Source organism: Parambassis ranga, chromosome 12 (assembly GCF_900634625.1).
Source record: "Parambassis ranga chromosome 12, fParRan2.1, whole genome shotgun sequence".
Classification (NCBI taxonomy): Eukaryota; Metazoa; Chordata; class Actinopteri; family Ambassidae; genus Parambassis; species Parambassis ranga.
This window is the reverse complement of record NC_041032.1, coordinates 7298107-7315098: the sequence shown is the minus strand read 5'-3', so window position 1 is coordinate 7315098 and position 16992 is coordinate 7298107. Positions and strand designations below refer to the sequence as shown.

The 16992-nt window shown below is 41.8% G+C and overlaps 1 pseudogene; it reads right to left on the bottom strand.

Annotated features, from left to right (window-relative positions):
- The window catches only part of LOC114444099 (ankyrin-1-like), a 48673-nt pseudogene extending 34991 nt beyond the window's left edge, over positions 1 to 13682 (bottom strand).
- Between the last annotated feature and the right edge of the window lie 3310 nt (positions 13683 to 16992).

The window sequence follows — 16992 nt, the reverse complement described above, 5'->3', positions numbered from 1 at the left end:
CAGACAAGCAGATAACCATACTTTTAAGAATACCCAATGAAAAAGTGCTATACTCATTCTCAGTGTGCATCTGGCATCATTTTTCACTTTTCGCTTTCAATCTGAGACAATCATGTTCCTCATTTATACATTCTTACATGAGGCTTGTGGCTCATCTGAAAAAAGTTCCCCTGGTTCACTGCAGCCTGTGATTGCCCAATCAGGTTTGAGTGGTTGGTGCTATAAAACATTTGATGATCACCCACGATGGTGTGACTGACCTGAAATGCATATTTCCGTCTTTCTTCCAAACGCTTGGTTTAATACGACTGTATTTTAAACTATAAAGGTCCTTCATGAAAACAGAAAATCTAACTCATAAATGGTGCATTAAAGAAGTGCCAAACTCCAAAAACTGAGAGGATGGAAGATGTTAAAAGCAAGGCTGTGTGAGGGAAGACAGAGAGAGGCTGGGAGCCTCTATGTCTGAAAGTCATGTGTGCATAACTAATGCAAAGCACTCAGCTTCACATGGCCAATGACTGCACTACCTCCCATAACGCCAATATACAATCATTGTGACAGAGGGAGTCAGCAAAGGGAGGATCAGGAGTGATGGATAGGCAAGGAGAAGGGAGACAGGAAGGACATACAGTACAGAGGAGAGAACAGGAGGGGGTGGGGGTGGGGGTGATGATCAATCGATTTTATTGATTAATTTGAATTTGTGCTTAAGGTCTTTTATGAAAATCAATTTTACCACAGACCGACGCACCCCCCTGGGTACCCGTAGTTCAAAGTGGGCTCACCTGTATCAGACAGAGACGCATTTAAGCAGCATGGCAGCCGGCAGAGAAGAGGTAGTTTTGATAGGGTTTGCAGCAGCAGAGCCTGCATGCCTTTCAAACATGTTTCTATCATCTCGCAGTGCTGCAAAGATCTAATAACACAGATGTCCCACTCTGTCCTGATCCCCCGCATCACTGCATGTTTGTGTGTGTATGAGGTAGCATGAATAATCGAAGGAGTGAGATCTCTTAATGTTATTACAAGATCTTTAAACAACACAGAAGTTTTGGGGCCATGTTAATAAACTGTACATAGGACTGTACCTAATGCCGGACTGGATGTGGATGAAGCGTGAAGGTGTGCTGTGTTGTCCCTCAATCATGATGCTGGTGCTCTGGCTCATTAGGTTGCTAACTTGTTAGCTACTCTCTGCTAACACAAGTCCATCTAACAATGACACACTGATTAACATTAAGCTACAGGACACTTAATACACTGTAAAAATCAGGATTTTTTTTAAATTATCATCTATTTACCAGCCTGTCAGTCAGCATGCGTACACTACATCCACCTTTGTCCTCTGCGTGAGTGCCTTTTTTTAAACAGGACCATGCTGAATAGACAAGAAACATAGGATAATAACATCACACATGCTGCTAATCTCAGTTTACAAAGCAGACTTCTGTTTTGGGGGCTGTAAGGGGTGGCTACACCACTGAGCCTGCATGAAAGGACGTGGAAGTGGAAACAAATGTGCTGTAAAAGTCTTGTGGAACGCATTGAGAAATAGAGGTCAGGTGCAATCAAGGAAGATGGAAAGAAATGGGATGTGAGAGAAGTCACGTGTTAAAGCAACCTATCTGTGTGATGGGAGAAATGGATGTCTTAGAGCAATGAATCCCCACTGAGACATTTCCTTTTTGCTTCCACTCTCTCGACGGAGAGGAGTCAGAGGTCATGGTCAGATACAGAGCAGCACCTCTGGGGCTGCTGGGGGTGCAGTGTCTTGCTCAAAGACACTCAGGCAAGGTCAGTGATTTTCTAGATGAAAGGAGATTTGCATAATCATCACACTAGACCGGTTTAAACTCCATGACTCGACGCGTTCTCGACTGATAATGTCTGTAAACACAGTGATTCAGCCTATAAACATAGCCTGTCTGCATCATCTGTCAGTTGGTGCTGAGCTGAATGAGACGGCAGGACATCAATGAAAAAAAGATATTCTGTTTTTCTCATCTTCTCAAAACAATCCTGCATAAAAACACATAAAGCTTCTGCTGTCCCAGCAGATGATACACTGTTGTCACACTTCTAGTTTCAGCAGCGTCAGTTTATCACTCCACCCTCCATCTGTCATCTGTTCATTTTGAGGTGATCTCAGGCCAAGACGGAGGTTGATGCCTATGGGCCTATGGGCTTTGGTGCATCCTGTCTAAAGATATATTTTACAGTACGTTGGCAAATTGTCACATAGAAACATATCTCTACATTTCCATAAGTATCTTGACCAAGTCTGAGCAACTAAGAGGTTCTCTGGTCTTGCTCAAGGACACTCTGACACACAGAACAGCCGGAGACTGAACTGCCAATCATGCAAACAATGAACAACTGCTCCCCTCAATCTATTATTTAATATTATATGAAAACGAATCATTGATGAAGTCCAGAAAATAAGATGGAAAAGAGATCAACAGTCACTATAACAAAAGGCCTATTGTAACCTCCAGCCATCCATCCATTATCTATGAACCCACTTCGTCCTGCAGTGCAGGGTCACAGGGGGCTGGAGCCTATCCCAGGAGAAAAGGAAAGAATAAATTGTGCATGCTAATTACATAAACACTTCAGGCATACAAACAAACAAAGGATCAATATCCCAAACCTAACAACAGCTACATTAAACAAGTAAATGAACTCAAAAGAGGGTTGTCACTATAATGTCATTGCAGTGTGACTCAGTTGCTAAAGGCACAGTTGAATGTTAGATGTGAGAGTATCTGTGACTGCGGTGAGATAGATGGTCTGGGGGGGGGGGGGTGCCAGGGCGATGGGTGTTGGATGACTGACTCTCGTGAAGTTGAATGACTGAATACCAAATCACCCGTGTCATGATTCAGGACTGCAGAGGGCTCTGGAGCTGACACATACTAACTCACACCAGCAGGAACATGAACAAGACAAACACATGTGTCTTCATATGTATGTGGGCCTGAAAAAATGTACAGGTTCATATGCACGCATTTACACAAAGTGTACCTGTGCACTCAAGTGCAGTCATGCATGCATATATACACAGTGTAATGTGCTACGTTGCCTTCAGATGCCAACAGGCAGTCACAGAAGCTGACATATGCCTCTCACTGCAGGATGTAAAGACTCCCAACACATACAGGCCTGCACGTGTCAGCTCAGTGCAATATGTTGTACCCACTGTTTGTACCGTTCATGAAGCAAGACACAAATCACGTCACACTGGTCAAAGAGTGCCCAGTCCACAGACCAGCTCCTGACCACACAGTTTATTCAAAAGGTTCCACAGTCGTATTTAAATGTCATTCTTCCACCACAAATGTAGACCACTGATTCCTCATGTGTAAAACCACACTCAGCCCTAAAAGCTAATCTCCAGGAATCAGCACTGCTGGGGATACAAATCCACTTAATACAATTCACTTCCTTTCACAATTTAGAAGATGCATACACACTCAAGAATGGTTTCAAATTTCACAAAAGGCAAGGAGAAAACAGTTTGAGCCTTACACGCTACATGTTACATGCGTGTTAAAAACCATACAGTGATATATTCTTAGTAATATGAAATAGACCTGCCCTGTCATGCCCCTATGCATGTCTGTGCATAGGTATAGCAGCTGTAAGCTGTAGACTGAGCACTGAATGAGGTGGCCCCACTGTGAATGTCTGTGTCAGTGACAGCAGGTCATCACTAATCACACAGTAGGTGTAGAGTCATACCAGTACGCAACATGCTCAAAGAAGGATGGGAGTACAGAGGGGATGATGGAGCATGGTGGATGAAAAGTCACAGAGGACGAACATAAGACATGATGCAGTATCACAGGGGGCACGGCAGCTATGTGTATTATGACAATTACTGCTTCTAAAAATAGCAGAGATACAGCAATGACATTAATAGAGTGTCAAGCCCTGTCTTCATTTCTTTAAGGCCTCAACATAATGTTAGTTTAAAACAAATCTATCATTTTAATGGTTAAACTCAGAATAAAATATAGTGGAAAAGACTTCAAATTAAAATTAATATTGTATTAAGAAACATAATCACCACTTATAAAAGCAGAATCACAGTGGCAAATCTTATTAACATGCCAGGGAAAAAAAAGAAAAATGGTGCTGCAAAATTTCCATTGCTGATGTGATGAATTTCAGGGGATTGTGACTGCTCCCCGGGGCCAGTCAATAGAGCCATCACCTTATGATTCAGCATTCTGCACAGCTTCACAAGTGGCTTTTTTTTTAGCCCACAAGGAGCTATTCATCAAAGCAGGGAGCTTCTGATACCAGGGTCAGCCCTAAAACACAAGGTCTGGTAGGGGTTAAAGTACGGCCCGTTAATTTAACAATACAGAAAGTGCCTCCTGCAATAAAAACCAAGCAAAATGTATTTTTTTGCCTAAATCTGAGAGTCAGAGAGTGAGGAAATGAGAGAAACTGGAATGCTAAATAAATCCTGATCTGAACTCATTAGCATATTAAATAGAGTAGCATGGTGCCATGGCTCAAGTCTAAGATCACAGTGGCATTACCAGAGAAGAAGTCAGAATACAGAATAAACAAAATGCCTCTCAGCATAAGTCAACATCAGTCTGGGAACCATCAGCTCTCAGCAGCAGTAAGTGTTTCTGGGCTTCTGTAGTACCCAGTAGATATCAAAACAATGGCTGTCAGGGCCAGGACTGCTTGTTCCATGTATCACTCATTGTTTACAGTCTGATAGGCAACTTGAGACATGACAAGAGTTGAGAAATGATGTTTTGTTTGTGCAAGATTAGTGTTTTTTTTCAGATGGCATTATAATGGGGGTGGCGCTGCTGCTTCTTTTGCCCTCTGAGCCTGCTCACATGCAATTAGTCAATACTTTTCAGCAGAAATCAGACAGCTTCTGGCACCACATTCTTCAGATTATCTCGCTACTTACAGAGATTTAACAGTTAAATTTTACAAATAATATGAGTCCACATATCTCACAAACCGGCGAACCCTGATGCAAATTGGGTGGCAGCATGACAATGTCACATGATGCCACAATGAGAAGTCATTGAGCTCATGCTATAATAAACCCTATGCACCAGGGAGGGCTAAAAATATGGGCTAGACAAGCCGACACACTGCATTTGTAGAAGGTTGGTCTTCATTCAGAGCACCATCAGTCGTCCTCAGCCTTCACCAGGTGCTTTTTGGGGATTGTATTACCTGAGAGCAGATCACTGTTTTTGAAAGCAAGACTCATATTTCATCGTTTTGGACACTTAAACAGACTGACCTTTTACACTGGAACAAACTTTTCAAATTGAAAACATGAGCATCTACTTTTGAGGATAACCTATGTATAAAGAATTCTACTTCTAATTAATAATTTATGTAAAAGTGAAAACAACAAACAAGATGACCAAAAGGTCAAGCCTAAGGCCTCAAAAGGGTTAAACCCAGAACGGTCCCCAGGCAAATACAGCAACCAGACACAGATTTGTAAACTGACACAAAGATTATGTGCCAACTTGTTTTTTCTCTATTTCCTGTGGGTGATGCAAATTATAGTCTAATCAATCACTTGAAATTTCAGCATGCATCTGCTAGTGATGCCTCTGAATGGTAATGATGCAGACTAAACCCAGGTTTAGGATTAAGGCGTGTGTTTACTGTATGCTGCATGCATACTGGAGAGGCTGTGCATTGCTCCTTTTCACCTTGGACTTCCCCATGGGACTGCTGGTGCGGAGCCAGCAGCCACCGTGTCACTCATAAGGCCTTAAAACAGCCGAGTCAGACTGTTTCATTACAATCAGGCCACTAATATTTTTTGCTTGTGTGAGTCATAGATGTACAACACAGCTCAGTTTCTGTGTGTCTCAGGCAGAGAAAAGGGTGCAAAAATTCAAGACACACATGCAATAAATCAATAATTCAAGGTTGCCTGTGCAGTTTGACAAAGTGAGATACTCAAAGACTAGCCTTTTTGCTAACCAACCACGCAGCTCTGACTCTGACTGACTCAGCAGAGGATGTCTGGATTTCTGAGGGTCTCTGTGTTACTCTGCCGTACGCTCTTGTGAATTCAGTAACACAATCTAACAGGAAATAAACAAAACAGAGGACGAGATGCCAAGATAAAGATAAATCTTCAGGGAGGACGCAAGATTCATCTGCATCATGCCGTCTGCTGTTTTATAATTTAGAGCTTCTTTGGCTTCACAGTTATTTTGGAAACAGTACAAGTGAAGGGTTGAAGGGTTGAAATGATGAAAACACACCCACTCTGGGCCTTCAAAGCAATATTACGCTGCCATCTGTTCCTGTGCTCATGCTAACTCGATGATCATCTGAGTGACAGAAAATCATGTTTTGTCACTCACAGGATGGTGTTAACATTTAGCATATTTAGCCTTTCTTGTGCTAAGAAATCAAATGGACATGTGTCCTATAGATGATGTGTGCTTTAGTATTATTTACAGCTACACATTTTAAGTGAAATGAGAAGAATGACTGTGAGAGTACACAATGAATAAATGTGTCCCATGGCCCCTTGGTCTGAGTTTGTCAAATAACAGATATCAATACTGGATCAATGTCCAATATCTCTGTGGTGTAAGGGGAGGATAAAGAGATGGGTAGATGGATGGATGGAAGCAGACATGTGGAAGGATAGAAGACAGGGGAAAAATGGCAAACAAAAAAATCTCCATGTCAGATAATGAGACTGGATCCGCACACTGAGCAATAAATTAACATTTGGTATGGTGTGGTGCATCCTTACTAGTCAATAGCAACACAGCTGTGAAGCATTCAGACACACATGTAAAAGAAGATTATTTTCATACACTGATGCTGCCCATATATGAAATGAAATACTAATGAATGTCACGACAAACATGGCAACACATCATGTTTCTATACACAGTTGATAGTAGCCAGGTCTGCAGTGGAAGTGGGTCCACTTTGTGAGAGAAAGCCCTCCAATCACTTGTGAATGCAGACTTTTGGGAGGAGGACCCTGGCGTGTGTCTCTTTGGGCTCCTGATCATATTGCTGTGCTTATGTAACCACTGAAAGGTACAAGTTTGACAAGAAGCACAAAATCTACTTCTTGCTATTGGAGCAAATTATATATAGAGGCTACACTGAGATAGAATGCTCTTATTGAAATTGAGATAAACAAGAAAGTATTTTTAGGCCTGGATGGGGTAAGGAGACAAAGCAATGGAAGGACAGAGAGGTAGGGGGAGAAGGAAAAAGAGAGGAGGAACAAAGAGGAAAGGGTGCAGAGAAACAGATACAGTAGTAAGCAGACAGAAAGATGGAGCTGGAAGTGAAAAGCATTGAGGGCAGAGCAGATGAACAAACCATTGCTACACGTCCCCCTTCTTCCACCTAAGAGTTTAAAATTGAATTAGCAATGAAGTATTTATACAAGTGCTGCGTAGATTTTCTAACTCAATGCCTCGGCACAGTAGACAGGACAGGAGTATAAAGGAAGAAAACAGGCAGCAGCTTGGTATCTTTTTCTGTTTTTTTTTCTACATACGTGCAACAGCCACAATGACATATTTACAGCCAGAAACACAAGATCACACTCAGTGGGGGGGAAAGGGGGAAGAATTATACTGAAAAGGAACAAAGTAGCAGAAGGATGACACGGATTTAGAGTCAAGTGAAGAGAAATACTGAGTCTGCTTCGAGCTGTCTCCCCTAGCTGTCTTGTTCCCAGCCAAGCTGCCATCACCCAGTGCTGATGCAGGCTCTCTCGGATCAGAGAGTGTGAAGTGATATCAGTGAATGAATGGCAGCTGGTCTTGGCAGGGATGTTTGGGAAACTGCTGATGTTATATTTTTGCTTTTTTTTTCTATTCAATTCACAACCAATACTATTTACAGTATTGACCTAATCCAGTTGATTTTACCTGGATGTGTGTGTGTGTGTGTGTGTGTGTGTACATGAGTGATGCCCACCAGCAGCAGAGATTGGTTCTCATCGCTCTGAGCAGCAGAGAGTGATGAGCCTGAAGAGAGAGGAGCCATTACATCTGCCATCAGACCGCAATCCCAGTGACACATGACACCGCTCCTTACTATGTGCACACACATAGACACATGCATGCACGCCCAAAGCCAATCAACCAATTGCATGCTTCAGAGTATGGAATAAACTTCCTGTCCATCACACCATGCCAAAAACTGCAGCTACATATCTGTATGACCCTAATTCTCTATGATATTCACAATTAAAACATATCAAGAATTAGGTGTGTACTATGAGTGTGCCATATGTACATAGTGCAATATCTCCCTGATTTTTGATCAAGCATTGTGTCCATTAGTCAGCACACCCTTACTGTAAAATGTGTTTAGACCAGCAAGGGAGCATGATGGAGTCAGAGTGGCTGCTTCAGTGCATTAGTGGGCTTCTGCAGGCCACATGATCCATGTAAACCTTCAGGAGCACTAATTCCATTACATAATGGCCAGCTATAGTATGTGTGTGTGTGTGTGTGTGTGTGTGCTCTCTGTCTGAATATCAGTGGCATTGTGCCAGTCTGCATCACTTTCACTTTTCCTCTAATGATTCTTTGGGATTAACAGTGCTCACATGATTTGGCTAATGGCCTGTGATAAGTGAAATGCACAATTAGTGTGAGGTATATCTGTATGTAGGTCAATGATGAAAATTAGATGTGTTTTGTAACTTTCAGATGTTTCTTTTGATGAGAAATGTTAACTACTTAGGAGGTAAAATGCATTTCAGACAAATCTGGAAATTAATTCAGCATCTACATACAGAGTCTGTAGAGCAAGTTGGATTTCTCATCACCAAGCAAAGCATGGCCTCATTCATCTCCTCTCCTCATCTCTTTATCATACACTCCATGTGCACTGTCAAACTCTAATCACCATGGTAACATCAGTCACCTGAGACCGCCTGCTGGGTGACCTCAGGACCACAATACACTTTGCTGAAAGATTTACAGCTGCGGCCCCTCCCTCTAGATGCCAGTACTTCACACTGGTTGGCCTTGCTAACAATAGTGATGAATGCTCTGATTAGCACTGCGAGCTAGCAGATGAGCTGTAACTGTTTTTGCAGATTGATCTAATGTTTCAAAAAAGAATACTCACATTGTTCTATTCAAACACCAGGAAAACAAACCCACAGTGAGAACCAACATTTCTGCATTTTGCAAAGAGCAAAATGACTTTGCTGATATTCATCAAAGGTCTCTGACAAGGCGTGCTTATCTATAATCATCTTGATCTCCAGATCAAACTATGTGACATAGTCGAGTCCTAGATAAGTCCTCGGAGAGCTCTGATAAATATCGGCCATCGTGCTGCTATTCTGGAATCATCCACGATGTTTGAGCAGGTACAGATCCGGGGCAACGTCAGATACAGTATCAGAGCAGGTGCTCGGCTATAGCACACACTAGTGGTGTGTGTATAGATGGATGGGTAGCTCCGGTCTCAGATGCAGTGTAATCCTAGGCTGCCAGGTAAATATAGCCTGTGGCTGCTTCGGGCTGGGCAGAGTGCTGCTTTGCTTTGCTGTGCTCGACCTTGGCTCATCCTACCCTCCCTTTCCCTTAAAGGGGATGAAAAGGCACCAGCCAACAGACTTATGCTTATACGAGTTAAATGTTTCCAAAACATCTCGACAGCTTCCGCTAATCGATCACTGTAAATGTGATTAACATGGAAGAAAACACTACATTAAGCACATATCTAAAGAGACAGAGTATGTTTTTATGTTTTGGAGGTATCCAAAATAAACTGTAAACATCTACACACATCTTTTAAATAATCTGTCCTTAAGTATATCAATTAAAATGTAAATGATAGTGCAGTTCAAAGTGGTATGGGTATCGATGCAGAACCGTGTGATGAGGTTGCACTGCAATGCAATGATTTATCTAAATGGCCAGTTCATTTGCATCTACAGCTCTGGAATACAAAAATTCACAAACAAGGACTATTTCTGCCCCCTACCCAAATTATGTCTGATTTATTTATCTGTGCAGATGATAGAACTTTTAATTAGCAAAGTTTGTCATCACTGAAAAAGTCTGATGTCATTATCCCATGTGTTGTTTGTGTACGAGGACACAAAAAACGGGCAGAGAGGCAAAGAAAGGGAAGAGAGAGATTTGGCTAATTAGTGTGGTGTATCCATAAGGTTACATAAAAGTGGAATGAGATACCCTGAAGGCCTCACTCATATGCGTGCACACAAACTGTATGTGCACATAGCCGAATACACACACACACAGAACCCTAATTGAAAGCATGCACAAGCACACACATACATACAAAGACCACACACTATCCATTAACAGATCTTTGGACCCATTGTATTAAGTGCAAGCCTGGAGGAAACAGGGAAATGCACAGGCCCAAGAAGCCTCACGCTGAGATGGTAAGAGGTTTCCTGGCAGATATTAGTGGATCTCATTGGATACAGACAACTGAGAGTGAACCATGTAAGACACCAGTGCACTCTGAAGATGACCGAGCATTTTCATGAACAAATCACACCAATGCATTCTTCTTTTAATCAAATCTGTGTAATTATGTACCCAAATGGACAATTGGTATGCGGTGCAATCTAGTTGACTAAAGTCCAAGAACTGTTTGTTTCCAATTATCCAAATTTATTGGACCTTAAATACCAATTTGCATGTTTGTTACTACCATTCAGACAAAGACCAAACCTGCGCTGGTGGGATTTTATACGTTTTCTTCATACTGTTCCACCATATTGGACACCCAGGCCAATATTTTGATATACTGAAATCAAATATTATATAACAAAATGCTCACCAGTTACCTGAAAAGTGCTTTTAGAGCTTAGGGTGGCCAACAACAACAAGACAGCCAACTTACAAAACAACCACAGGCTTAACTTTGAGTCTCTCAGGAAACCCTTCCTTCGCAGGGGGAACTTAGCTACAGAGATCAGAAATGGTTATTTCACATATATGTTTGCTGTTTTAGCATTGCAGACTCGTATCTGAAGCTAGCTTTGAATGAAATTTTGGAGGTACTGCAGTTTTTCATCCAGGAGGTTACTGCTATAGGCCAAATTGTGCACCTGTGTGCTACAAAAGCAGAGAAGAAGAAATGCAAGGGATGCTTTATGGGTAAGGGCATGCATCTGGTGTGTTTGTTAGTATTTGAGGTGAGTAACATGGAATGCAAAAAAGCTTTTTTTTTGTTTACAAGAAGGCTCCGCAGGTCACCTTTGTTGTTAATTCCCTGAGTAACTTGATACCAGGCCAGAGATGTCAGGCTTATCTGATTTACGTGTTCTGTCTCCACTCCAGACACCTCTGCAGAGCTGCGAGTTTATGTAGCTTCAAAAATTTAAAACCAAGTGATACATGTTCCCACTAGATAATTGTGTCACATTAATTTCAGCAGACACATCCACCGGTTAAACCTTCATTCATATTACATGAATAATTTAAGAGGGAATTAATAACCTTAAACCTGGTTGTCCCGTTGGATGACATATCTTATGTCAAATGATGTGGCTCTATAGTCTGCAGATTTTATTTCAGTGTGCCACATGCACATACATATACATATGCTTTCTTATTTTTCCTGAGACAGGAAAGATTAGGAGTTTAGAAAATGGATGAGAGAGGTGAAGTAGATGACAGAGGTCCCTTCCCAAACTATTCTGCAAATGTATGGTATAGTCCTTAGCCAGCAGAGCTACTTTCTATAAGGATTTCCTAACTACATTACTGTCCGGCCTGTCCAGAGCTGTGATAGAATCTCTGCTGGCACTCTAGTGGATAACCTTTGATCAAAGGGAGGAGCGATGGAAGAGAGATCCCATACTGCCGAGTTTGATTTACATCGAGTGGAGCCAATTAACATCCTGAGAACATTAAGACCTGCCTGGGCCTCTTTTTCTCCTCTCTGTCTTCTCTGACTTGCTTCTGCACTCATTCCGGGTGCATATCAAAGATCTACTAGAGGAAAAAAGATACATTCAGAGATGCACAGTGAAGAGGCATGGTGGATGATTGAGGTAAAGGGAGAGAGGGATGGCCAATCAGTCAGAAGCACTGAGGCAGAGATGGGCCCTCACATGTTGCTGTGCATAATTTGTCCAATAATGAAAAAAACTCCATAATGACTACACACAATATACACTACTACACTGACCTACATAAAAATGGTATTTGCAGAATAACGTATGTATAAAAAAGAATGTCTTATAATAAGTAAATATCTGAGGTCAATAATCAAGAGTGTTTTCCATTTATTACAATGAGAGTCAGCCTGCAGGAGTTGTGTGAAGGCCTGTGAACAACTGAGTTTTTAAATTTCATTTCACCATTATCATCAGCTACTACTGTCATTATCCAACTAATACTTGACCAGTTGACTAACTGAGGTCAAGCAACACACACATACATCAGCAGCTTATGTTACCGCTGTGACCCTAGGGAGCTATTACTTACTGCTAGCACTGGTGTTGCTGACAGGTAGCTATGGAAACATTTCAATTTTACAATTTAGATATTGTATTGTATTGTATTGTATTAAATATATTAATGCCTGTCCATTCACCACATAACTGATATACAACAGAAAACAAAGGTACTTAGCCTCCACACACTACTATAGAATCATTTCAGAAATCACTGCATAGCATCACAACCTCAATACAATGTGCACCTAATGGCACACGAGTGCAGGAGAGAAGTTAAGCAGGGGGTGAATGAGACCTCTCATGCCTATACCGGATGATTTCTGCCTAGTTTGTGGCAACATATGTGAGCATTCATTCTCTACACAACATAAATGATTTGACATAAATGATTTCATATAAAAAAATGACCATAGATTCCTCTTTTGAACTATACCTGTAGCACAAACATACCCCCAGAAGATACACAGATGCATTAATACTGCATCTATTATTAGAGTGTACCTCCATCTTCCCCCTCCATTTTATATCACCCCCAATGAAAAAAAAACTGTAATATGGGGGAAGACACAAAATCTAAGAATAAGACAGCTTAATGGGAGAGAGCAAAGTATGCAAGGAACATTAATGGAGATGTGATTACTTGCATAAAAATACATGGATGTGACGTACACTCAACTTGCATTTCATTAATATGAATAAGCTGCACCCAGGGAAGGCTGGGATCTACCGAAAAAAAGGAGATGACATCGCCTTTTATTTAACCAACAGCATATAGTGGTCACACTTTCAGTGGCCATCAGTGGCAATGGTCATCATGAGCCTCCTTTGCCTCCCCCCCCCAAAGCTAAATATCTCACAGAGCAGACACAGCCTGTACCACAGCATATGTGCCTGACTGGTTAACCTACACACACAGGCACATGCACCAGCTGCGGCCATAAGACCAACTGTGTTATCATACATGTGTAATTGCATCCTGACTAATCATGCACAATAGAGAGGGAGAGAGGTGGTGAGAGAGACACAGAGAGCCAGGCAGTTGGATGTAAGAATAACTGTCACCTCCCCTGTCTCTTGAGACTGCCATCCATACCTTGCGTCTGCGGTCCCTTGATCGATTCCTCTTTTTTATCTTTTCCTCCTCCTTCTCCCTCTGCTCCTGGGCGGCGGCCTCTGCGAGGTCCTTGGTCTTGCGGAGCTGCTTGGCGGCTTGCGCCATGGTGCCGCTGCTACTGCTGCTGCTGCTGCTGCTGCTGCTGCTCCAGTCCTCCTCTTGTTTGCACTACCACCAGCCGTCCCTCGTTTCCTCTTCCTGTGTCCCTCTGTCCCCCGAGCCACCGTCACTTACTACCTCTTCTCTGGTGGCCACCACGACATGTGTGTGTGCGCAAGGCAAGCAGTGGGAACGTCTGCGCCCAGATATTCTTTATGTGGGCGATGTGGATGCTACGCCAGCCACAAGACTTCAGCCTCCAGCAGCTACAAAGAAAGATGCTACAGCTAGTGGTGCTGATGCTGCTGCCTGTGCCACGGCTGCTACTCATCCAGTCAGCTAGTACTGCACTGAATTGCCTCCCCTCCCCCTTCTTTCTTTCCTACCTTCCTCCCTTCTCTCCTCTCTCCTCCCTCTCCCTCTGCTTGCAGAGACCAGTCACGCAGTTCTGTGTTTAGCACAGTGGGGATCCTGCTGCAGAGCTCCCTCTTTTTATCTGTCAAATGTCCTCCTCTTCATGCCGCTCTGCCTCTTTCTCCAGTTATCTTTTCTGTTATCTTCTTACACAACGGCTGTTTTTGCATCTTCCATGAGTGGGGTACAAAATATGAGGGCACCAAGACTGTGGAGTGCCTTCAAATGATTTTTTCCCCTCACACCTTCTGTCTCTCCCTCTCCCTCTCTCCCTCTCTCTCTCTCTCTCTCTCACCACAGCTTTTCCATGGCACCTCCCTCCTGGAAACAGATGGAGAAAAAGAAAAGAAGTGAGAGAATAGAAGCCTGTTTAAGAGAGAAATTGATTTCAAGCATTTCAGAGCTTATGGGGTGACCCTTTCAATAGCTCTGTCATTAAGTGGCTTAATATAAAGGTGGCTTGGAAACATAATAGCATCTTTACAAGCCTGCCTCCTTTATGTTTTAGTGTCTGAAGCAGAAGAGAAGGGGGAAGAAAAAAAAAACATTGACATGAACGCCTCATAAAAACTGCATGTCCTCTTTCTCCCCTTTCATTCCACCACCTTTCTTTTTCCATCACATCAGAAGGGTCTGCATGGACGTTTGATGCAGCAAGTCAGTCGCAGATGAGTAAACAAGAGCAGTAACACAAAGTGACTGGTCTATGTTTTGATTTGTGAATACATTTTATATAGTTTTTAATTCAGGAATTTACGTTGTTTTATTTATTTTCTGTTTTAATGTAATAAGTATGTTAATCACATAAAATTACTAAAACAAATGTCAATATTCATTTTTATTCTAGTCATATCCTACATTTGCCATCTGTTGACTACAGTTCAGCGCCAGATCTACTTGATATTAAACTCTCTCTCTCTCTCTCTCTCTCTCTTTAGCTTATTTATTCCTCCCTTCCACTCTTGCGACATCATCTTCTTGCAAATTAATGTAATGTAATGTAAAGTGCAGCACTGTCTGCAACAAAGACACCATGTGACGAGACTAAGAATGCACACATTTCATATTAATATAGGCCATCTGCCAGTGCATTACCACCACATCAATATCAAGCCAAAAGTATGGCATGAAAATCATTCATAATCGCTGTGCCCGTATCTGAAAGCAGACATTAGCCCTGATTCTTGTATTTGTGAGTTATATATTTTAAATGTGCATTCATTTAAGTCTGTATTTCACTGTGTTTGATGCGATTAAGTTAAATGTAATAAACACAATGTTTGCCATGTCCACCTCTGGAATAGCTGTTAGACAAACTAGGCTACTTCTACCCTCAGAGGGATGACTGCTGACTGACAGATGTGTACATATCGTAGAAGTTGAATAGGTAAAGGGTTGCTGGGCACCAGATTGATGCTTCCTTAGAGGTTTATTTTGTTATGTGTCGAGTAGTGTCTGGCAGGCAGGCAGGCATTTAGACAATGAAGTGAATAAAGCACAGTGGGAGTTCAGTTTCAGGTTGTCTTTATGCTGCCTCATCATCTTTGATGTATATATGTTATTATATATTATAGATTAGTTACATTAATCAGATCAGGACACTCTGTGTCATGTAACCATTCTGACACACACTCCAAATCTGCTCACAACAGCGATGTCACTATGTGTGTGTGCCAAATATAGAAAATGATGAAGCGGCACTTTTTCAGACTCATGTGCAGCAGCATCCACACCTTTAAATGAACTTGACATTCAGACTAAAGTCTAAAGATTTTCAGCAAAACTCGACTCTAAACTGATCTCAGAGACAGCTACACATAAAGTCCAGATACAAACCAAGCACAAGAACTAAAGGGAGTTGTCAAAAGAATATTTTTAGCTGCTCAAACTGTCTGCTGTGTAAGCCCTTCTAATATCTTTGGACGTAGTGTTACATATTTCATAAGCAAAATAAAGGCACTCATCCAATTTCCTCCTAAGTGCTTTTGGGAATGTTTAGCACGCAGTAGAAGATTCCCAAGGACATAGCATGGCCATAAATAAACTGTTTAACACTTTAGCAGTGCAGGATGTGAGGAGTAAATTAAAGGTGCAGCTACAGAATTGAATTACACATTGGCTTTATTTAGCTACAGAGGTTTATCAAGTGATGTATGTTGCAACGTGAAAGTATAATATTTACAGCCAGCATGTCACGCTCTACATTCTTGAGTAGATTAGACTGCTTCCACTGGATGGTGATTCACGATTCACGCTTCAAACTACACAGAGACATCTTCAGCTTTCTTGCCTTCACTGTGTCGTAGCACCATCAGGTGGCAAGAGGTTGCTATTGCTACCACATGCTTCCTGTTAAACAGAACTAGGGTAGGTTCTCTATAACACAACTGTTAAGTTCTCTTTCTCTTTGGATACATCTCTGTTTAGGTACTACAAATACACAGGATAATGAACAGAGATGTATCCAAAGAGAAAGAGAACTTAACAGCTGTGTGTTATAGAGAACCTACCCTAGTTCTGTTTAACAGGAAGCATGTGGTAGCACTTCTCTTGTTCTTTGTTTTATTGTTTTTTTAATAGTATTCCTATCAGTTCTGTGTTTGTTTTGCCACTTATAATATAATATAATATTATTTAATATAATAGTATACTAAATATGATGGGGATGTACACAAAGTCCCTGAAATGACCTCCTAGTTCACAGTGTCTTTCCAGGTGTGCCACGTGCCATCTGGCCCAACTTCCAACACAGACTGTGTGTTTGTTGGTCTTTGCCCTTGACAATGACTTGCACTTCTCTCAGCAGAAAAAAAAACATTCTGGGCCTCAGCCAGCACTGTTCTGTCCAACATAAAGAGCCATCTACAGCCATGAAACAAGAAAAGGGGGTGTTAAAAGGAAG